Raw genomic sequence first — 25194 nt, 5'->3', positions numbered from 1 at the left:
GAATTATTAAACCATGTATCTGCCCCTTGGGGATCTCCTTTTACCTGCCCATTGAGGATTTCCATCTCTCTAATTTCCATTTCTTCAAGCCATTGTTTTTCGTTCCTCTCCAGCTGCTGGTCTGATTTCAATTTCCCTTCTTTATCTAGCAAGATTATGATCCCATTGAAACCATTGAAAACTGCAGTGGTCCCAGTTTTTTGTAGTAGGTCTTCATAGCTGGCAGTCAGGAATGCACAATCTCGTTAAATAAATACCAAGGTGATAACACTTCTGTATATCCCAAGGGAAGTGACGGCCGGAGGGGCTCCTGAAAATTAAGTTTGTAAGGCATTAAGCCCCATAACAAAAGTATATAAAGAAAAATACATTGCTGTGTTGTTATATAACACTGCAAACTGGCAACATGGGGCAGTTGCTGGGGACATCCCAGAGGCGCATGGCCCTTATCAACTGAAAAAGTTGAAAGGCCCCAACGCTGTTCGATTGCAGGGCTCGTTGTGGGTAATCAGTTGCTCTTTGTCTGTTTTGTAGACATTGGATGTGTCTGTATAGGAAGATAACAGGCAAGCGTGGACCTTCACACTGACTTTGACAACAAGGGGAGAGTCAACCGAGAGGTATGAAAAGCATAGCCCATCTTTTTATACTAGACCAAATGTCTTTTTTGTTTGGTGCCACGGTGGTGCTTTGTGACAATGGAGCAATATTTAAAAAGCCTTTTGCAAGCATGTTAACTTGCTGGACCCATGTGTCTCGCAGATGAGACTTTCCGGCACTAGTAACCGGTAGGTGCTGCATCCGGGCCTCAGTGACCTGGGCAGACCAACAGACTGGCATCTGGGCATTTGGTTCTGCAGAATAAGATAATTAATGTCCCCAATTTGACAGAAACTCATTGTAGCTGCTGTCTACATCTTGGGCAGTTGCTTCTGACTGGTTTATGCCAAACACCAGCTAAATGAAACTTGATAATAAAATAAAAGTGACACATGCACAAGCATCTTTATTTTTATTTTTGTGTTTTAGTCCAAAGAACTTTTCACATATTACATACCAAATAAATATTGTTCAATTATAATATATGATAAAAGGTAGAGAGAAAAGAGAATGAAAATAACATTGAAATGATAAAAGCGTTTGTCTATTCATTTCATACAAGTTTCTATTTGTAGTTGTTTTTTCCAAAATGTACTTTCCATGCGAGTCCATAACTGATACGCCATAGGACTTTTAGAATCCGAACCATATAAAATAATGGAAGTTATCTTCTGGGTATAAAATGTTATTAGCGGTGCATAAGAAAACTTACAGTACTTATGTTTTAGGAGAACCGCCTGTGATGTTGCAGTTGACATTTTTTTCCTGAAGATCTTGATAATAAAGCAGATCTGAATTCCGCTCTCTTATGTTAATTCCAAGATACTGCTTTATCTGTTCCAGTTCATTTCCATTAAGTTTCCATTTATATGAGCATTTAATTTTGGTCATTGTACTTATTAACACCTTTGTTTTTCCAATGTTAATTTCAAGATGATTTGACTCAGCATATAGTCCTAACTCATTTAAGAGTTTTTGGAGACCAATGGGGGTTAGACAAGAGCAACAAATCGTTTGCATAAAATAGCCAAGCTACCGGAGAAAGCCCTAGATGGGGTGGATCTGAAATAATGGAAGAGAATGAATTACTCATATCATGAATAAAGAAATTAAACAATATAAATGCAAGTGCACACCCCTGCTTAAGACCTCGTTCAGTCAGAATTGAAGATGAAAGTTTACCATCAGCACATAACAGAACCTTAATTGAGGTATCAGTATGGAGTTGTTATATTAAATTCAACAGATTCGAAGGACAACCCAATAAGCCCAATTTATGCAATAAAAGGGTCCTGCTTACAGAGTCAAAAGCCGACCTAAAGTTGACAAATGCCACACACACACACACACACACACACACACACACACACACACACACACACACACACACACACACACACACACACACACACACACACACACACACACACACACACTTTGGATTTAGCTATATGATGCTGTATGGCTGAGACTGTAATTAGGTTAATCGAGGTGCCCATCTCCGGAATTAACCCCATCTGATAGGGGTCAAACAGATTATCTCGATTGATCCATGCAGTTAGATCTCTTAGGATCAGCTTAGAGAACAATTTTCCAGGAGCGTCCAATAAAGCAATCGGACGATAGCTTTCTGGATTTGTGCGATCCCCTTTTTTAAATATGGCCACTATAATTGGCTCCTTCCAGCTAAGCAGAATTTGTTTTGGTTGTTACCTCCTGAAAAATCAGCATTAGAAAGTTAGACCAATATTCAGGATTGGCTTTAAACTGATGGTTAGAAAAACCGTCAGGGCCAACCGCTCTGGACGGAGATAGTTTACCAACGTACATCTTAATATCATCATCTATATCAAATTTCCCATGGGGAAACAATAGAGCAGCAAATACAGTATGTGTTTTCAATGCACTTTCTTTGGCATAAAGCTGTAAAAAATGTTTAGTCCACATACATGACTTGAGAAACTGCCATATAGCACCAGAATTTCTTGAGGCAACAGCTCTAAGCATGGTTTCACCATCGTGTTGATATATTAATGATCTTCTAGCTTCTACCCAATTTCTATATTGTGCTTTTAAGCTCTTGATTTCCCGAACTGTATCTTTGTCATGCAATTTTACTTGCTGCATTGCTTTTCGGAGTTCCGTTTTCTTTAACTTGATCTGTAAATCAAAACTATGCTTGTGCTTAAACATTGGTTTCGACCACCTGCTAGATGTCTCTTGAAGTAAATACAAACTTGAGGTATGGTCCTGCTGTGTAGAGCACGCAGGCTTAGCATTATTACTTTGAATTGGTAAGGTCAAAAGCAATTTCTGTAGCCGTTTGGTGTTACAAATAAATTGATTACGACCATTACTAACCCTCACTTCTCCCTCATATCTATGATGGTTGTACGCAGGGACCCGACAGGGCCATGGCCAAGTAACCACAAGCTGTTCGTGATCACTTTGGTTTTGAGTGTGAACTGAGAATCGACTTATATGTGGAAATAATTTACAGTCAGTATAGATGTAATCAATATAGATGTAATCAATAACCGATTGTTGTTGGTCACAATGCCAAGTAAACTTAGCTGGTAAATCACTCTCAATGGCTCCATTGAGCATGACCATCTGTCGGCTATGCATTAAACTGTTCCATCTTTGTGCTCGGGGTGGCCGATTTTGTTTGCTATCGTGTAAACCATTTAAATTTAGGTCACCTGCGAGAATGATGGCAGTAACCTCTTTATCCATGGCAAAAAGATCAAAAACAGTAACTATGTCTGTGAAAAAGACTTCATCTGTGATGTTCAAATCATTCCAGTACACATTTATCACTGCGATGCAATGTTGTTGGAAAATGATCCTCACCAATTGTATACAACTACTGAGGAGAATCCACTCATTCAGACACAAACCCATTGAGTTTCTTGTGGCTACCAGAAGGCTGGTAGAAGGACGACCTTAAGATTTGGATATAGCTGGGTTAATAAAATAGTATGCTCTTCCCAAACCAGGCTTTTCGACAACCAGGTCTCTTGCAAAAGTATTATATCAGCACCATCAAAATTGCTACTAATCTCATTAAACAGATGTGAGTGGCCACAAATATTCCAAGAAAGTGAGCAACTGTTGAGTATGAAAGTGGGGGTCACTTATTCGTGATGCATTTGTCTTTAGAGATGCAGCAGAATACACCCTATTCGGCCCAACTTTTGAACCAATGTCTAAATCAGAAGATTGGCATATAGGTCTTTTTGTATTTTGGACCGAATTATATTGTTCAAATGACTCATAGATAAGCGTGAATCCCAAGTCAAAATGTTTTGAGCGAGATTGCCAAATTAGATTCAATATGGCTCCTGATCATATCCATAATCTTACGTATGATAGATCAGTCTCATGTAAAAATTCCACTTGATCTATATCGCTAGTCGATATATCTTCAAGAGCCGGTATATCTGACAAAATATTCAAGAATGATGATCGATTCAGGTCATATTTTTCTGAATGATCTGCTCAGTAAATTAGGATCACTGTGTGATAATGTAATTGACTGGAGGAATGACTTGTTTGAGCTTTTTTAAATGAGTGGTTCAGCTTTGGTATGTTGGACTTTGGGTTGCTGATTTTGAGGAATATTACAAGGCACTGTCATGCTCTCTCCCTGAGCATGTAAAGGATCTCTCACCAGTACCTGTAATAAGAGAGCGCTGTAGAACCTTCTCTATGTCTGCCAGTCTTACTTCCCGAATTTTCACAATAGACACTGTTGTCTGAACAACATTCGGTATCAAACATACATTTCCATTTTTTGTTTCTGCGTTTACCTGAGCAGACCATTTTTTGGGGGATTCGATGGCTCCTATCAATTCATCAAGTGGCTCATGCACCGTCAATTGATTTTTAGCCAAGTGCAAGGGTTCTTTCACTGGTGTTTTGCTTAGCTATTTGCTTATACTTAAAATTGATTGCCTCACTTGCAATTTGCTTTTGCTTTGACGGTCTCGTAAGCTGTTTTATGAATTGTTTTGACCCAGAAGCAGAAGCCGCACTAAGCAGCATTTTCATGTTCTTAGATTTTTTCAATTGTGTAATTGAATTTTTCTTATCCAATTGTTTAATTGGAATTTTTGAAAAAAATTCCAAATTCGGTCATTAATTGTGCCTTACATGTCGCTGGGGCTGAATCTGGGCCATCACTCCCCATAGACCCAATGACAGTCTCAACTACTATCACAGAATCATTCACAGGTAATGCTTTGTTGACATCATCTAGCAGGCATGTGGCATTATGTCATTAGGCCAGAATACATTTTTTTTGCCACTGCCTCATCATGGGGCAGCACCAACTCATCCATTGATACTTCCTTACTCAACAAGCTCTCTTTGTGGTGATGACTTATATTTCTTTCTGACAATATCTGTTTGGTGTGTCTTTGCTCAGCAAAAATGTGTTCTAATAATGCTGTCTGTATACACTGTTTTTGTTCTAACGATTCATAGAGTTTATGCATTGTTGGTAAAGCCAAATTCATTGAAGTCAATGTGGTGTAGAGCAAAGCATTATTACCAAAAGAGCACTGCAAAGATTCATCCCTCTCCACCACTTTTTTAGGAGAGCATTGTGAGAATACAATAGAGAGGGGCGATGAGTTTGCTGAAGCCGTTGCAAACAGAATTGGAGATTGAGAAAGAGGGATGGGCATACACCCTTCATTCGTTCTCCCTTTGCTAACCTCATTAACTTCTACATCATCAAGTTGGAACGGATTATTAAAAAGCAATTCAACCATTTTGGTTATTAAACCAGCAATATTAGGTATGTTGTGACATACTTCAGCATGATTAGGGTCCACATGTGGCAAATTGGTGAACGTAAATATGTCCTGTTGCCTACGACTGTGAACAAGCACATTTCCATTCGCCAAATTAGTCATTTGATAGGAATTGAAGCTCGAAGGGAATGTTTGCATATTATCCAACCTTTCAGGCGGGATGTATGTTGGGGTTCCATATTGCTCCTTTTCAGTCAAGGGTATAAAAGAGTCAATATTATGGGTTGTCCCAGTCAACGTAGACATAGTGTGATCGCTTAGGTCAATTAACGGCAAACCAGGTGTTGCACCCGCCACTTGAATAGAAGTTGTAGGCGGTTCAAGACTCAATGCCGTACTATTTTTCGCAAGATCAATTGAATAAAATCAGCGTATAGCTGCAGACGCTGAATACGCTCTTTGCTTCGCTTTGGCCGAAGGCCATTTGTAGAAGTCAAAACCAGTTTTGTTTTACAGGGGGTTCGTTTGAGACTCTCAATTAATTTCAACGTCTCAAGCTTTGAAGGCATGTTTGTTTTTAACGTGTAAAGTTTCACAGTTAGATTTTTACGCATGGAGACCAGCAATAATGATTTTCAACAAATCAAGTTAGCACTAATTATAAAACTAATTATACAACTTAACTTAATTATTGGCCACAATACCCACAATGATTGATATTATTAAAGAACGGTAATGAAACTTGCCTGCTCGTTCTGTCCAGCTCTGAACAGCCTCAGAACAGCCTTTGCAGCGGGGCTTACACACAAGTGCATGGGCACGAGCACCAGTCCTCAAGAAGGATTGTGGGTAAGTGGGTGGGAGGTGTTGAACTTAGAAGATATTAGCAAAATATTTGCAAATGTTTCTATTTTTTTCTCCCCACTTCATAGGGAAACAGCAATTACCCTGGAAACACACCGTGCTGCTTGAAAGTTCAAAAGCAGATGAAAAAAGCTTGCCAGCAGCAGGAGAAAATGCCCCAGCCCAGCCCTTGCAACAGGGCTTACACACAGGACGCATTGCGTCTTTATTGATTTCTTGTTGACAAGTTGATGGACACTGCACTATGCATCACTGACTGCTGCATGACCCAGCTGCACCTTGAACGGAAAGAAAATGTCAGAGCTTTTTTTATCAGATCACAGCTATGTTTCTGGCGTTTTGACTCACGATTTCTTTTGGAACTATTACCTCGACCTCGGATACGTATTTTGGACTGTCTTTGGATTTCCCTTGGTTTGTTGTTGCTCACGCTACTCCCGGACTTCCTGACCTCGGCTTTGTATTACAGACTTCGATTTCTGATCACGTTTTGACTAACATTTCTTGGTTCACTTGTTTGACTAACATTTCTTGGTTCACTTGCACCAGCTCCAGTATTTGCTTCAGCTTCCTAGACCTTTGTGGCAAGCATACTCAGTCCGGCACCCAGCATCCAGCGAAGCCCGTGCTGAATTGTGGAGTTGCAGAGATCCAGCAGCCTTGCGCTCGCTCCCAGGAAGGGGCGGAGCCTATTGGCGGTCACGTGTTGTGTCACGTGACTTTTTCCAGCTACAAAAGCCGGATACAGCCACCCTTGCGGCGTTAAGCCCGTCAGGGGTAAAGGCACCGGGCTGTTACGCGGAGGTGAGCATAAGATCCACCAGGAGTTCAGAGACGAATACTGGTTCCCGCAGTCTGCTGTACGCCATCACACTCAGGAATCAGCTACAACACAGCACAAATACAAAATGGTGACTACAATATTGAAGGAGGGGCCGCAGACTCGGCAAAAATCACTGCTACATAGAAGGAAGCCACCACAGAGATTAAATAAGGAGGTAAGCCTGGCGGACGTGTCGGCAACGAATTATCTAACTGGGTCAATTATAGATGTGGACAGTCTGGAAACTAGTCGACCGTTAAAAGGTATAATACCCTCTTTAGCCATTTTGTCACAGATGGTAATGGGTTTCCCGCAGACGAAGACTGCGTTCACGGGAAATGAAAGTAATGATGTCATTATAACTCCTCACAATATGCATCTAGATAAACTTGAGAGCCATATTGCTGAACCGGAAAAAGCCTTTTCGCCGTCGATATACATTGATGCCTATGAAACCCCACAAATCTCTCCCTTTGAACTAACAGACCACGATCTGTTGGGTATTAATATTCCAAATGTTCTATCTCAGAACAATGACTCATTTCCTCCCCCCCTAGTGGATTATAGAGGATCAGGAAAACAGTCCGCACCTTTTTTTCCAATGTTTCCTCTTGCTACAAAAAACATACCCATGCCTTCAATACCTTCCAATACTATGAAGGCAGTTGGCTTTAAACCAGTTAATAAAATCAAAGCGGGGGGAGGGGCGGAGGATGTGTGTGTTGATTCTATGCCGACTGAATTGACAAATGTAATGCCATCTGAACATACTACAGCGGCGGAGAAAGACCTTAGCCAACGGGCCTGCCTTGAGGCCGCGGGTACAAATAAAGCACATGCATTTCAGATGCAAAATTCACAGGACTCACTCAGAGGTAAGAAACCCACAGAAGTACCATCGACAGAACTTTCAGGTCGCGAAGCAAGGCTGGCGACAAGGCTAAAAGCCGATTTTATAGCAACCTATGAGCGTCTAAACGATAGCTTTCGACAACAGCAAACGGTACATTCATCCAGAAAAGAATCTGCGGGCAATAAAGTAGCAGGAAATTCATCTTGGAATGCATCTTTCAGGTCTGAGGGATCCGTGTCAGCTGTAGAAAACTCAATACTTCAAAAATCGGATGCAAACTTGGATTCGGTAGGCTTAAAGGATGTAGAGGCAAGAGCTGTTATGAGTAACTCCAAGTTGTCTGGTCGGATAAAGGAAAAAAGAGCTCCCCTTGGAGACAATCAAGATGTCTCCGAACAAGATAGGTCTGAACTCCCCTCTAAAAGCTCGCTATCTACAGCGGCCGGAATACAAATCCATAATAATGTGTTGGCCGCAACATCAATTGCCTTACTACCCTTTATGAAATTATATGAATCCTTGCATGACGCTGTGAATGACCAATTAACGCTTTTAGCCTCTGTCAATGCAAAGATTTCATCATTAGAAACCTTCTCACAAGTAATAATGCATAGATTGGACCACGAAGCTGAAACAACACTAAAATGGCAAAGTAGATTGTGTGAACTAGCTCGACAGGCAAATGGTGATAATGCAGGCTTAATTGACGCAGTAATCGAATGTACAAAATGGATACGTCATAATAATCCAACGAATAACCAGACAGGTAGCGTAGGAGCTGATGATCCGCCTAGAGTACCATTATTGACTGAAGCATCAAATAGTAAGCCCGGCATGATCCCAAATCCTTGTTGTGAACGTCCAGGATTGTCTAATGGAAAAAAAGGCACCGTGCGTCCAGTCATTGAGCAAATGAATATTGAGAAAATCAGCCCTGACGTAAGTGATAAGGGCTTGAAGTCAAACAAAGCAAGCAAAAAGCAAACGTCAGGGATCCAGATCAATCCCTTGATCCAGACAGAAGCATCCGACAATACCAAGAATGATGTCGTGATTGTAGCATCAGTAGAGTCGGAGCTAGTACAAGGGGAACGGCTCCCAGGGCCTGATGTGGAAAGAGCTGTTCCAGGAAATCTATCTGAAATCCTCTCATTTGGAATCTTTAATAAATCAACAACAGCAGAGAAAGTGACCAAAATTCAACCCCTGGATAAAAAGAGAGGAGAAAGAAATATACAGACGCACTCTACCCAGAGGCAAGTGGCCAAACGAGCGCGTAAAACAAGCAGCAAAAAATTCATACGGAATTTATCAACACCGGCACGCCTGTCAATGTTTCAACGCCAGGCGACACAATCAAAGGAGTCCGATAATTCAACAAAAGAAACCGAATCAACGAGAGAACCAAAACGATGCTTGAAAAGAACAAGAGACTGTTCAGGTTGTAAGGATGATGAAACATCTGAATCATCTATTGACTTATGTGAATTTTCAACCTATTCAATTGATGATGACGACGAAAAAGAAGCAGCTGCCCCTATGGTGGATGAATTATCGGGTGACATGGGTAAGGCCAAAGAGTCTCAGTCTAGACCGGGCCCTCGAAAGGTCATTCCACCACAAGGAAGTGGGCAAGCAAGCAAAAGCATCAAAAAGGTGCCTCAGCCTATTTCAATAAATTCAGAAACAAAAGAGCAGAGCGGTAAATTGCCAGCTGTCTGTGCTCAGCCTAATGACATGTGCGGTAAACTTAATCGAATGCTCCATATGAGAGAAACATCTGGAAAATACAAATCAAAAATATCCTATTAGAACAAAAAGAAGTAAACTTGAATCGTCGGAACATACTAAAACTATTACAATGCATTCCAACTCTTCGAGCTACTAAATCAGATGATATAGCGGTAGTTGAGTATATGTCTGAAGACCATCTAGACTGGGTAAACTTACATCTGAAGTCCAGAATGTTAAAGGAAGCCGTAAAGGAGGCTGCTGCCGACTTTTTGTTCTTCGGCTTCGAAATTATATGTGCTGATGACCAGGATGCAGAAAGATTTTCCAATTCTTCTACGGAACAAACAGAGAATGAAAATAGAAGAAAAGAACTGTGGGACCACATGAGGATAAAGCGATCACCGTGCCAAAGACACGTAAAGCAAACTGGACAGTAACTCAGTGGGGACGGATTGGACATTAATAATCAATTAATGTCATGGAACACACGAGGCTTTTCTCATCTCTTTGAAGGTAAATGGCAATTAACGGACAAAATTTCAATTATATGTTTACAAGAAACATGGTTACGTGAATGCCCAGTGTGCGATGGATACACTGTCCTTCTCAACCCGGCAGGAAAGAACTTGTTTGGCCGTCCCTTCTCTGGTCTGATAACCATGATAAGTAACAGTGAGGACTGGAAGATTCTATCAACTAAGATTCCAAACATGTTCGCACAAGTCACGACAATTCAAAACTCCAAGTCCTTAAATTTCAGGGACCAGGTGACTTTGATAGTGAACATCTATTGGAATCCAGCAATGATATCACAATCAAGATTCATTGCCGATGTTATGACTGCAATTGATGAGTGCTTACTCTCATACACAGATCCTGCAATTATAATATGTGGGGATTTCAATTATTCCTGGGTAAATAAACCTCTGATAAAAAGAACAACAACTGTATCGAGAAGTAATAATCATTTGCAGGATCGGGGAGAAAGATGGGCAAAGGAACTTGCCCTTAGAGATTGCTCTATGTTGAATGGCTGCACTCATGGTGACATCCCCCCAGGTTTTACCTGGAAGAGAGGAGACTCTAGGAAGACGCTCGATTATATATGGGTATCCAGGAACTTTTTAGATCAAATAACTACTCTCAAAGTCATCGAGACAGACAAAAGCGACCATGACGCATTAATGCTGAAATGGCTGAAAGTTCAAAAAACAACCTTGATAAAATACCCAGAGAAGATCACTATAAACAATGGAGGAAATAGGCTACGTCTGAGTGCAACAAAGCTGGATAAGATAAAATCCAGTTTCGCAAACGCGACTGACACAACGGCAAGGATAAATTATACCTTATTATTACATCAATACAAAATGAAGTCCAATAAACGAAAAGGGCATGATGTAGAAGTAAAACATACTTTTAATCCAACAATAAAACGAGAGAAGCAAAATCTTCGGAACGACATCAGGCTCTTAAGAAAGGACCCTAACCCCTGTAATATCATACGAATTCAAAAAAGAAAACAGCGTTACCGAAACTGGATGAAATCTTTCAACTTGAGTCGAGTCCAAGATCAAGCCGAACAGATGTTGAAACTTATTCTGCAAAAAGATAGTAGGCATATTTGGGAGATAATTAACACCGGCGGGATTAAACATACTTATGCAATGTCAAACGGTGTAAGTGGAGCAAGCTGGGTGATGCATTTCACTACCACATTTGATGATTGCAACTGTAATAAGGTCCCCCAACCAGTGCTCCCCGACGTAAGATGGAATGTGGCAGACACAGAGGAAGATATTAAACGGGCAATTCAGAAACTAAACTCTTCCAGAGCAGTCGGCCCCGATGGAATTTCGAACATGATGCTAAAAAACCATAGCTCTGTATGGGCGAACCTGATGAGTACCTTGTTTGAAAGAATTGCTCTGGAAAGAGTACTGCCTGATTCTTGGTGCAAGGCGGTGGTTGTTCCGATATTCAAAAAGGGTAATCGGGACGATCCAAACAACTATCGCCCGATTGCCCTTTTGGATACAATTGGGAAGGTATTTGGATCTTTTCTCCAGAAACGTCTTGCTCACTGGGCGGAAGAAGTTGCAGCGGTCGATCCACGTCAAACTGGATTCACAAAGGGCGTGGGCGTCGAGCTTAACTTGATGCTTTTGAACTGTCTAAAACTAGACGCACTGAGGTGTAAGAGAAAAGTATACTTTGCCTTTATAGATCTGAGTCAGGCTTTCGACAGTATAAATCGTAACCTGCTGTGGAAAAAACTTTGTGCCTGGAAATGTCCAAACGAGCTGTTGGCCCCTTTGATTGCGCTACATTCCAACACATCCATCAGAGTTCGGCTAAATGAGCAGGGTGACTTATCTGATGAGATACTGACAAAACGAGGAGTCAAACAGGGTTGCCCTCTAGCAGCCCAGCTTTTTAAGCTCTTCATCTCTGACCTACCTCTATCATTAAGTGATTTAAGAGTCTTTCCTCCGTTGGTGAATGGTCATGAAATAAGTTGGGCTGTTTATGCCGACGATATTGTGTTCATGGACTCTACTCCTATTGGACTGCAGCGCCTACTGAATAAATTCCAGCAATATTGCATGCAAAATGACCTACGAATAAACACCGAAAAGTCAAAAATCATCCAGGTGGGCCAAAATAAATCAAAGAGACCAGGTAACTTTGAATGGAAGATAAAAAATGAACCTCTCGAGTTAAATAATAGTATAAGATACTTAGGTGTCTTGTTCAACACCTCAATTCGAGAATGGGAGTGGTCCCAAGACCTGGTGGCCCGGATGAAAATGTATGCACTACAAGGAGCCAAACTGCATGCAGCATACGGAAAATTTACTTTAAAGCCGGTTCTATCATTCTACCTTCAAAAGGTAATTCCCGCGATAACTTTTGGGAGTGAGACATGTTGGAATCTGCCAGAAGACCTGTGGGACAAGCTCGAAGGTAGTTTTTGGCGTAAAGTGCTGAGATCACCAAACAGCTCATCAATTGTGGCAATACGATATGAGCTATGTATTGAGGCTCTATATGGAACAGTTCTGTGGAAATCATTCTCCATGTTTAGGAAATTGCGGATGGATACGGTAGTAAAACCGTATGAAATATTACATTCGGTTTCTGAACACTCATCTGCCTTCTTATTAAAGGAGTGGGAGAGAAAACTACTTCTTGTATTAGAAGATGCTGGAGTTTCGGCAGAGACTGTAATACTTCGCCCCCAAATTGCGAAGAAAAAAATCCGTCATTACAACTGGTTAAGAAACGAAGAATGCAGAAACAAATTGAAAACCGCCCTAAACCTTGGAAGTGCGCTAAATAAACTTGATGCAATTCCAAAATACCTGGCGAAATTCCCATCACAATACCACCGCAATATGTTCCTGCGGATGAGACTCAACCTATATAAAACTAGGGAGATACAGTTTCTGAGGAATGATCCATTGGTGCAGAGGACAGAATGTAGATTCTGCAAACTTGGCCAAGAATCGGTGAGACATCTAATATTGGACTGTGAAGCCATTACAGAGCAGCGTAGTCTGCATTTAGATCGCTTTGCTCCCCAGTCAGGAAACATGGATTCCTGGTGGTGTTACCTGATCTCAGGTTTTAACACTCAGTTAACCTGTGAAGTAATACATTTTATGGATGCACTACACTTAAACAACTTGGAATGCAAGTAGTGACCTCAGTTAGTGAAAACTGAGGACTTGAGGTACAAATGTAACAAAAAGTTTTTCTTTCTTTTGTAATAAACTAATGTTAAAAAAAAAAAAAAAAAATTTATGTGGTCCATTCATGCAGTGAGCCTTTACATTTTACAGACAATTGTTGCACTAATGTATTACTACAGAGGGACATAGAAATACTGTATTGTTGCTAATTGTATGTATTGGGATAAAACTTCTAGTGACATTTAAAATAGGAGTACAACATTGCTAATCAAATACGTTTATTTGCTAATCAAAACTATTTTAATTAGCAAATTCTGCTAATCAATTTTAGAAAACGAATGAATGCCTTGCACCAAGATGCTCCACCCCTCTCTTCAGAGCCACACCCATATGCTTCACCTCTACCTCCAGACCCACTTAAAGGGCGCCATCCACCCTCTCACTAAACCCACATCCAGAGTACCCCATCTCTTCAACACCAACATGCTCCCGCCCCTCCCGTAGACCAACATCCTGCTCTCCAGAGATACATACCCCGTCCCTCCAGTCACAGCCAAATGCCCCCTTCCTTTCCACCAAAGTGCTCCAGCCCTCACTCAGACCCACACGCTCCATCATTCCCCGACATGCCCCCATTATATTCCCTGTCCCTCCATTCCAGATCCACGATGCCCCCCTCCGATCCAGACTCCACCAAGATGCCCCCTCCCTTCCTCCAGACCCATACCATGATGCCCCATCCAACCGCAACACCGCAAGATGCCTCTATCCCTCCCCCGACCAATGAGCCCCCATCCCTCTCACCAGACCCACACCAATGTGCCCCATGCCTCCCTTCAAATGCACAACAATGTCCTCATCCCTCCCTCCAGACCCACATCTATGTGCCTTATCCTTCCCTCCCTTTCAGACCCACAAGATGCCCCATGCCTCCATTTCAGAGCCCACCAAGATGCCACCAATCCCCCCTCGAGACCTATACCATGATGCCCCATCCTCCCTCCACACAGCAAGATGCCCCAATCCTTCCCTCTCAGACCTGCACCAATATGCCCCATCCCTCCATCTCAGACCCACACAATATGCCCCATACCTCCCTCCAGATACCAATGTGCCCCAGCACTCCCTCCAGACCCACACCAATGTGTCCCATGCCTCCCTTCACACCCACAACAATATCCCCATCCCTCCAGACCCACACCAATGTGTCCCATCCCTCCCTCTCAGACCGACACCAAGATGCCCAAACCCTCCCTCTCAGACCCATACCAAAATTCCCCATTCCTCCATTCCAGAGCCCACCAGGATGCCACCAACCCTCCATGCCAGACCCCACCAAGATACCACCAATCCCCCTGTAGACCTATACCATGATGCCCCATCCTCTCTCCTCACTGGAAGATGCCCCCATTCTGCCCTCCAGACTCAAACCAAGATATGCCTCTCCACACACCAAGATGCCCTATCCCACCCTTCAGACCGAGACAAATTTGCCCCATGCCTCCCTCCAGACCAATGTGCCCCATCACTCCCAGACCCACATCAAGATGCCCCATCCCTCCCTCCAGACCCACACAAAGATGCACCATCCGACTCTCCAGATGCACACAGATGTCCCCATCCTACCCATACCAAGATGCCCCATCCCACCCAACCAACCCTTAGATGACCCATGCCACCCTGCAGAACAGATGCCACATGCCTGTTCTCGACCGACACCAATGTTCCCTCATCCACTGAAGACCCCCCCAAGAAGCCACCATCAGTCCCTCCACACAGCAAGATGACCCCATTCTGCCCTCTAGGCCCAAACCTAGACGATCGATCCGTCCCTCCAGAACAACACCATGCCCCCATACCTCCCTCCAGACCCACACAGTGCCCCATAACTCCCCCAGACCCACATCAACATGCCCCTACCCTCCCATCATACCCACATTAAACCCACACCAATGTGCCCCATCCGCCCTCTCCAGACCCACACCCAAATACCCCGATTCCCACCCTCCAGATGCACAGATGTCCCCATCCCACCCTACAGATGCCCCTTACCTGTTCCAGACTCACACCGTGTGCCCCCATCTATTGCAGAACCCACCTGGATGCCACCATCATTCCCTCCACACAGCAAGTTGCCCACATGCTGCTCTCCAGAACCACCCCTCCCTCAGACCCACAATGTGCTCTCATCAAACCCACTCCAATGTTCCCCATCCCCTCCCCCCAGACCCACATCAAGATGCCCCATCCCTCCCTCCAGACCCACACAAAGATGCACCATCCGACTCTCCAGATGCACACAGATGTCCCCATCCTACCCATACCAAGATGCCCCATCCCACCCAACCAACCCTTAGATGACCCATGCCACCCTGCAGAACAGATGCCACATGCCTGTTCTCGACCGACACCAATGTTCCCTCATCCACTGAAGACCCCCCCAAGAAGCCACCATCAGTCCCTCCACACAGCAAGATGACCCCATTCTGCCCTCTAGGCCCAAACCTAGACGATCGATCCGTCCCTCCAGAACAACACCATGCCCCCATACCTCCCTCCAGACCCACACAGTGCCCCATAACTCCCCCAGACCCACATCAACATGCCCCTACCCTCCCATCATACCCACATTAAACCCACACCAATGTGCCCCATCCGCCCTCTCCAGACCCACACCCAAATACCCCGATTCCCACCCTCCAGATGCACAGATGTCCCCATCCCACCCTACAGATGCCCCTTACCTGTTCCAGACTCACACCGTGTGCCCCCATCTATTGCAGAACCCACCTGGATGCCACCATCATTCCCTCCACACAGCAAGTTGCCCACATGCTGCTCTCCAGAACCACCCCTCCCTCAGACCCACAATGTGCTCTCATCAAACCCACTCCAATGTTCCCCATCCCCTCCCTCCAGACCCACATCAAGATGTCCCATCCCACACCTAGATGACCCATGCCACCCTCCAGACGTCCTATACCTTTCAGACCAACACCAATGTGCCCCCATCCATCCACTGCAGACCCCACAAGATGCCCTCATCCTACCCTCCAGACTCACACATAGATGACCTATCCCGCCTTCCAGATCCACTGTGCCCCATCTCTCCTTCCAGACCGACACCCATGTACCCCCATCACTCCCCCAGATCCACACCAATGTGCTGCATCCCTCCCCAGACCCACGCCAACATGCCCCATCCCTCCCTCCAGACCCACACCAATGTGGCCCCATCATTCCACCCAGATCCAAATCAATGTGCCCTTATCCCTTCCCCAGACCCACACCACTGCGTCCCCAAACCCTCCTCCAGACACACACCAATATGCGCCATCCCTCCCCAGATCAATGTGCCCGTCACTCCCATCAAACCCACACCAATGTGTCCCCATCTCCTCCCTCCAGACCCACACGAAGATGACCCCATTCTGCCCTCCAGACCCACACCTAGATGACCCATCCCTCCCTCCGGACACACATCCCCATACCTCCCACCAGACCCACGCCAATATACCTCCATCCCTCCTCAGACCCACACCAATGTGCCCATGCCCTCCCTACAAACCCACATCAATGTGCCCCACCCCCTCCCTCCAGACCCACATCAAGATGTCCCATCCCACACCTAGATGACCCATGCCACCCTCCAGACGTCCTAGACCTTCCAGACCAACAACAATGTGCCCCACCCCTCCCATTAAACCAACACCAAAGTGCTTCCATCCACTCCATCCAGAGCCACACCAAGATGACCCCACCCCACCTGCCAGATGCACACGTAGATGACCCATGCCGCCCACCAGATCCACTGTGTCCTATCGCTCCCTCCAGACCCACACCCATGTACCCCATCACTCCCCCAGATCCACACCAGTGTCACATCCCTCCCCCAGACCCACACCAATGTGCCCCACCCCTCCCTCCAGACCCACACCAATGTGGCCCCATCCCTCCACCCAGATCCAAATCAATGTGCCCCTATCCCTCCCCCAGACGCACACCACTGTGTCTCCATCCCTCCCCCAGGCCCACACCAATGTGCTCCATCCCTCCTCAGATCAATGTGCCTGTCACTCCCATCAAACCCACACCAATGTGCACCCATCTCCTCCATCCAGACCCACACCAAGATGACCCATCCCTCCCTCAGGACAGATGTCCCCATACCTCCCTATCAATGTGCCCCACCCCTCCCATTAAACCAACACCAATGTGTCTCCATCCACTCCCTCCAGAGCCACACCAAGATGCCCCCACCCCACCTGCCAGATGCACAGAGATGTCCACATCTCACCCATACAAGGATGCCCCATCCCGCCCTCCAGACCAAAAGATGCCCTATACTTGTTCAGACCGACACCAATCTGTCCCCATCCATTGCAGACCCCACCAAGATGCCACCATTCCTCCACCCACACAGCAAGATGCCACCATCATGCCCTCCAGACCCACACCTAGATGAACCATCCCTCCCCCAGATGCACACAAATGTGACCCCATCCCTATGTGCCCATATCTCCCATCAAACCCACACCAATGTGCCCCCACCCCATCCCTTCAGACCCACACCTAGATGACCCATCCCTCCCTACAGACCCACACCAATGTCCCAATCCCACCCAAACCAGGATGCCCCATCCCTCCTATCAAACCCACACCAATGTGCCCCATCCCTCCCATCAAACCCACACCAATGTGCCTCCATCCACTCCCTCCAGAGCCACACGATGTGGCCCCATCCCACCCACCAGATGTACACAGATGCCCCCATCCCACCCACACCAGGATGCCCCATGCCACCCTCCAGACCAACAAATGCCCCATACCTGTTCCAGACCGACACCAACGTGCCCTCATCCATTGAAGACCCCACCATCACTCCATCCACACAGCAAGATGCCCCCATCCTGTCCTCCAGACCCACACCTAGATGAACCTTATCTCCCCCGAGACCCACAATGTGCCCCCAGACAGACCAGTGTGCCCCATTTCTCCAATCAAACTGACACCAATGTGCCTCCATCCATTCCCTCCAGAGCCACACCAAGAGGCCCCCATCCCACCTTCCAGATGCACAGATGTACCCATCCCACCCACACCAGGATGCCCCATCCCTGTTCCAGACAGACACCAATCCATTGCAGACCTCACCAAGATGCATCCAGCCCTCCATCCACATAGCAAGATGCCCCCATCCTGCCCTCCAGAACCACACCTAGATGATGCATCCTTCCCCCAGATGCACAATGTGCCCCCATCCCTCCCCTAGACACAGACCAATGTCTCCCATCAAACCCACACCAATGTGCCCCCTCCCCTCCCTCCAGACCAACACCAAGATGCCCCATCCCACCCTCCCAACCAACACCTAGATGACCCATGCCACCCTGCAGACCAACAGATGCCCCATACCTGTTTCAGACCAACACCAATGTGCCCCCATCCAACTGTTGCAGACCCCAAGATACCCCAACCTGCCCTCCAGGCCCAGTGTGCCTCATCTGTCCCTCCAGACCCACACCCATGTCCCCCCATCCCTCCCCCAGACCCACGTTAATGTGCCCCATCCTTCCTGCAGATCCATACCAATGTGCCCCTATCCCTCCCTCCACACCCACATCAATGTGCGCCTGTACCTCCCCCAGACCCACACCACGGTGTCCCTATCCCTCCCTCCAGACTCACACCAATGTGCCTCATCCCTCCAGACCAACACCAATGTGCCCCATCCCACCAGACCCACTGTTACGCTCACCCGGTATCCACAGGGACGCCACCCAGCCGGGTTACTCGCTGGTATGCTTCTCTGCTTTGCCCTGATGTGGTGTGCGGGGAAGGTTCTGCCTGAAAATACAGGACTGTGTTCAGGACTGACCGACTGAGGTAAGTATCCTCCCTCCACCCCCGTATGATTTCAGTCCCTCTGGCGCCCTCTCCTCACCTTGTGGTAGAATTAGGTGTGCTCTCTGTCCTGCCTTCTTTGCAGGGGCGTGTTGTCTTTCATGGGCGAGTGTGGTCCAATTACTTCACCGATGCTGGGCCGTTTGATATTGTTCAGGTAGGTCTTATTGCTGTTCTTTAGTTTTGATGCTATCCTGCATGCTTTTCTTTGTTTTAAAATGTATCTTTTTCTCCCTTAGGTATGCGGAGCTTCAGCGCGGCGAACTGGCTTGGTTGAGTCCCGCTGGTAAATGATGGCGCATTAAGAGCGCTATGATGCAGTAAGTAAGTGCTATGCGCAGCGCTGCGAAGTCTTGCCTTTGCTAACCTGTGTTTTCCTTCCTTGTAGGTCGCGGTGTTCTTTAGTGCGAGTGGAATGTCCGAAGTGGTGCCTGCCGAGAGGCGACCAGCCAGGTAAGCCTTTTGAGCAGTTCGTAATTTGTAAATGTCTCTACTGCTTTCTTTAATGTTGCCTCTATCTTCCTCTTTCAGGTCGTTCTGTCCGGGAGGCGTGCAGTTTTCGAAGAAGCTGTTCTCAGTAGCTGCGAGTGTTTAAAGATGAAGACTGCAGGTAAGATGCTGCTTGCTAATGATGTTCCTTTTGTCTCCTTGCAGGTTCTGCTTCTCCGAGGTTCGTGGGTATCGCTGGACAAGGTGAGCATCACGTTGCAAGCTGCAAAGTAACGCGAAGCGTGTTGTCTTGCTCGGGTGTGGTTTAAATAGCCCCAACAAAATAGTCCAGGTAAAGTAGTCCCTAGGCTACCACACCCAAAACACTAGACCGCATAGCTTGGTTCTTAGGAACCAAGCTATGTGGATGCCTCCATGCTGGCTGACAATACAATAAAGTAGTTCCCAAGCACATTGTCTTTCATGGTTTATGAGCCTGGCGCCGTAGGCGCCAGGACTGGCCCCAGGAGGGCTTTTGAAGAGGATGCCAGGCTCTAAAGGCCCGAGTCCTGACTCCACCTGGCCAATGGGTTTGCCAGAGGGGGTTTTGGGCGAGGGACGTGACACCCACACCAGCGTGCCCCTATCCAACCATTCAGACCCCACCAAGATGCCCCATCCCTCCCTCTAGACCAATATTATAATGCACCATCCTCCCTCCACATAAAAAGATGCCCCATCCCCCTTGCAGACCCACACCAAGAAGCCCATGTGCCTCTTCCGAACCATAAGCAGATAGCCCCAGCCAACCCAACAACCTCTAAAACCATCCATCCCAAACAAACTCTCATCAAACATTAAATTACCCCATTAGCCCCCATTGATCAGTTAAACACCACCATCCACTGTCCCTGTTCTGTTCCTTTTCTTAGCCCTCCATACCTTTCACGTTGAATAGGTGAACGTGATTTTTAAAGTAAATTTAATTTTCCGATCCTCTGTTTCAATCTGGTGTCTTGCAGGAACTTTCACGGTATCCCAAAGAAAATGCACAGTGTATGATCAGCCAGCCAAGAACACACAGATTGCTGCTGCTCTTGCAGTCAGCCAGCATTCCCGGTTCCAGCTCAGAAAAAATGGGATCCCCAGAACCACACCAATGTGCCCCCATCCCACCCACCCAAACCAGAATGCTCTATCCCTCCCCCCAGACCCACACCAATGTGCCCCTTCTCTCCCATCAAACCCATACCAATGTGCCCCACCCCTCCATCCAGAGCCACACCAAGATGCGCCCACCCCACCCGCCAGATGCACATATGTCCACATCCCACCCACAACGGGATGCCCCGTCCCACCCCCCAGACCAACAGATGCCCCATACCTGTTCAGACCATCATCAATGTGTCCCCATCATTGCAGACCCCACCAAGATGCCACCATCCCTCCATCCACACAGCAAGACGTCCCCATCCTGTCTTCCAAACCCACACCTAGATGTACCATCCCTCCCCACAGACCTACACCAATGTGCCCCCATCCCTATGTGATTGCCCTCCCCCAGACCCATACCAATGTCCCCATCCTACCCAACCCAGGATACCCCATCCCTCCCTGCAGACTCACACCAATGGGCCCCGTCCCTCCAATCGGACCCACAACATCCCTCCCATCAAACCGACACCAATGTGCCTCCATCCACTCCCTCCAGAGCCACATCAAGATGTCCCCATCCCACTCTCCATCCCAACAGATGCCCCATCCCTGTTCCAGACTGACACCAATGTGCCCCTATCCATTGCAGACCCCACCAAGATGGCACTATCCCTCCAATCACACAGCAAGATGCCCCCATCCCACCCACTAGACCCACACCAAGATGGACCATCCCTCTCCCCACAGCCACAATTTGCCCCATCCCTCCTATCAAACCGACAATGTTGCCTCCATTCACTCCCCCCAGAGCTACACCAAGAGGCCCCCATCCCACCTTCCAGATGCACACAGATGTCCCCATCCGACCCACACCAGGATGCCCCATTCTACCCTCCAGACCAACAGAAGCCCCATACCTGTTCCAGACCGACACCAATTTGCCCGCAACCATTGCAGACCCCAAGATGCCACCATACCTCCATCCAAACAGCAAGGTGCCCCCATCCCACCCTTCAGACCCACATCTATATGACACATTCCTCCCCAGATGCAGACCCACAGCTATATGACATCCCTCCCCCAGACACAGACCAATGTCTCCCATCAAACCCACACCAATGTGCCCCCATCCCCTCCCTCCAGACACACACACCAAGGTGCCCCATCCCCTCCCTCCAGACACACACCAAGGTGCCCCATTCCACCCTCCCAATCCACACCTAGATGACCCATGCCCCCTCCAGATCAAAAGATGCCCCATACCTGTTTCAGACCAACACCAATGTGCCTCCATTCATCCATTGCAGACCCCAAGATGCCCCCATACTGCCACATCTGTCCCTCCAGACACACATCCATGTGCCACCATCCCTCCCCCAGACCCACAATGGACCCCCATCCCTCCCCCAGACCCATGTGCCCCTATCCCTTGCTCCAAACCCACACCAATGTGCCCCATCCATACCTCCAGACCCACACCAATGAACCCCATCCCTCCCCCAGACCCACACAATGTGCCCCATCCTTCCCCGGGACACCAATGTGTCCCCATCCCCACACAAGGAAACCCCATCCCCACACCAATGTGCGCCATCTCTCCCTCCAGACCCACACCAATGTGCCTCATCCCTCCCTCCCGACCCACACCATTGTGCCCCTATCCCTCCCTCCCGACGCACACCAATGTGCCCCTATCCCTCCCGACCAACACCAATGTGCCCCTATTCCCCCTTCAAACCAAAACCAATGTGCCCATTATGCCTCCCCCAGACCCACACCGATGTGCCCCTATCCCTCCCGACCCACACCGATGTGCCCCATCCCCCCCAGACCCACACCAATGTGCCCCATCCCTCCCTCCAGGCCCACACCAATGTGCCCCATCCCTCCCTCCAGACCCACACTAATGTGCCCCTAACCCCCTTCAAACCCACACCAATGTGCCCCTATCCTTCCCTCTAGACCCACAATGTGCCCATCCCTCCCGACCCACACCAATGTTCCCAATCCCACCAGACCCACACCAGCATGCCCCTATCCAACCATTCACACCCCACCAAGATGCCCCATCACTCCCTCTAAACCAATACCATAATGCCCCATCCTCCCTCCACATAGCAAGATGACCCATGCCTCTTGCAGACCCACAAGAAGCCCATGTGCCTCTCCCAAAACACATGCAGATAGCCCCAGCTGACCCGACTACCTCTAAAACCACCTATCCCAAACACACTCTCATCAAACATTAAATTACCCTATTAGCCCCCTTTGATCAATTAAACACCACCATCCCCGCACTGTTCCTTTTCTTAGCCCTCCATACCTTTCACGTTGAATAGTTGAACGTGATTTATAAAGTAAATGTAATTTTCCGCTCCCCTATCTCAATCTTGTGTCTTGCAGGAACTTCACGGTATCTTGAAGAAAATGCACATTGTATTGTCAGCCAGCCAAGAACACACAGATTGCTGCTGCTGCTCTTGCAGTCAGCCAGAGCCTTCCCGGTTCAAGCTCAGAAAAATGATGAAGGACAGGACGAAGTCGGGCGCTCTATCTGGTGTTTTGCAGAAACGTTCCCGGTATCCCGAATAAAATGCTCACCTTAACCGTTTCAAGCCAAAAGCACGCAGATTCCGATTGCACTTGCGCTGACAGCCAAGCCTTCCTACTCCCCCTAACCATAACTGCTCACAAAAATCACAATGATGACGTAGGAGTCTCGCGAAGAAAAGTAGGCGGGCGTTGCTATGGTCCGTTTTTCGGATGGGAACTAGACACTTCAAACTGACGTCACGTGGCGAGTGGGGCATGCCGGGAGCCGATGTCAGGCAACTGGGAGGAGAAAGATGGCTGCGATGTCAACAGCCGGTAGGAGGAGTTGAGTGGAACAGATTCCAAGAGAACGAAGGTGAGAACTAATATATGCTAACTCAGAGAGGGATGTGGATACTAAGGCTATAGCTTATATTAATTGTAGAGGAGATGTACTAATAGGAGCGAGCATTATTCTTGAGATGGGGGAGTCGGAGTTCTATGTGTAATGTTACGGAGGAGGGACTAGCGAAGGAAGAGAGACCTATCATTCCATAGACATATGATGCCAGAGTATCATTACACCCTTACCAGTATTTTAGATTGTTCAAGAGGGGTATGTTGCGACAGAAAGTATATAAGAATCACATTTTTCCATGACTTTCATTGGGCTGAAGGATGTTTTACGAGAATTACACATCTCTGAAAATTATCAAAATTTTTTGCACAAAAAAAATGTATATGCTCCCGACTATATCTGAATGGCATTTATGTCATTAGTATATTATCTTTGTATGGGGTGGATGGCATTATTACAGTAGAGGAGCTGTACTGAGTTATTTAGTTTTAGTATAGCGATGGGACATCTGTGTCATGGTATTATTACTAGAGAAGAGGGGCCTGGAGCGGGAAGATTATACTAGTGGGTTCTCAGTTTCCAGGAGCTGCTATTATATTGGCTCATGCTTGACAACTAGAAGAGCCTAGTTAGTTTGACACTGACAGCAATCGGGAGCTACTTTTGTCTTCCTAGGCCAACCGGTACCAAACAAACATATGCATGTTATATTAACAGTTGGTATTTCGGAATTTGTGAAGAAGAGAATTAGGACAATTTTAGAAGACCATTAAACAAATAATGGGTCATTTATAATAGGTAAAAAGGATATAGTTTGCCTCTCACGCGCAGCTAGGTTTGGATCTCTCAGTTCTAGATACTTATTCACCAGATGTAGCTCCTGATTACCAGGTAATGCTGGATGCCCAGAAGTTGCTTTTAGCTCCTGCTCAACAAATTCTTACTTTGATCCCTGAAATGGCAAAGAAGGTTCAATGCAGGGATATTGGTTATTATTACATCAGATGCTCTACCTGATCGACAATAGTATTATCTTCTAGTTTATACAATGAGCAGTCAGAGGATAGTATTAGTACGCTCGAGAAGCAACTATTGATGGAATTATAAATAATGTTAAGGAGGAGCTACTGGTGGAGAGTATTATTAAAACGTAAGAGGTAGTGACATTGTGTTATTCTAAAGCATAGTGCTAAGGTGATGGTATAGGCAGCTACTGAGTGGGGGGAGTGAGATTATTATTGATAAAGAAGGTACAGAGAAATGCATTGATAAAAGGCAGCGTCTGTAAAGGGAGTTACTATTGTTGAGGGGGGGTACTTGGAGAAGAGATAATTTGTATTGTAGTGAAGGGTTGCTGAAACATGAAGGATTCATTGCTATGGTTTAGTAGGTTCCAGGAAAATCCTTTAGTACAAAGAAAAGGGTACTGCTGTATGGTTCTGAGTAGGGAAGTATTATGTATTGCCAAAATAGCAGAGGTCCTCAAT

General features: G+C 46.6%; 1 protein-coding gene and 1 long non-coding RNA gene across 2 annotated transcripts in view; one reads left to right on the top strand and one right to left on the bottom strand.

The window, feature by feature from the left end:
• Positions 1-989: 989 nt before the first annotated feature.
• Positions 990-23601, bottom strand: LOC138567055 (uncharacterized). Its single transcript, XR_011302091.1, has 3 exons — positions 23419-23601; positions 6107-6502; positions 990-1662 (listed from the first exon to the last, which is right to left on the bottom strand). It is a non-coding gene; the product is annotated as an uncharacterized lncRNA (long non-coding RNA).
• Positions 23594-25194, top strand: part of KLC2 (kinesin light chain 2) — an 854727-nt gene continuing 853126 nt past the window's right edge. Inside the window, exon 1 of the mRNA XM_069644886.1 lies at positions 23594-23725. The gene's annotated coding sequence lies outside the window, so the exon portion shown is untranslated. The remainder of the gene's footprint in view (positions 23726-25194) is intronic.

This window comes from Ambystoma mexicanum, chromosome 2p (genome assembly GCF_040938575.1).
Source record: "Ambystoma mexicanum isolate Mex_15411 chromosome 2p, UKY_AmexF1_1, whole genome shotgun sequence".
Lineage (NCBI taxonomy): Eukaryota > Metazoa > Chordata > Amphibia > Caudata > Ambystomatidae > Ambystoma > Ambystoma mexicanum.
The sequence above is the reverse complement of the archived record's forward strand: the minus strand, read 5'-3'. Positions and strand labels throughout refer to the sequence as shown.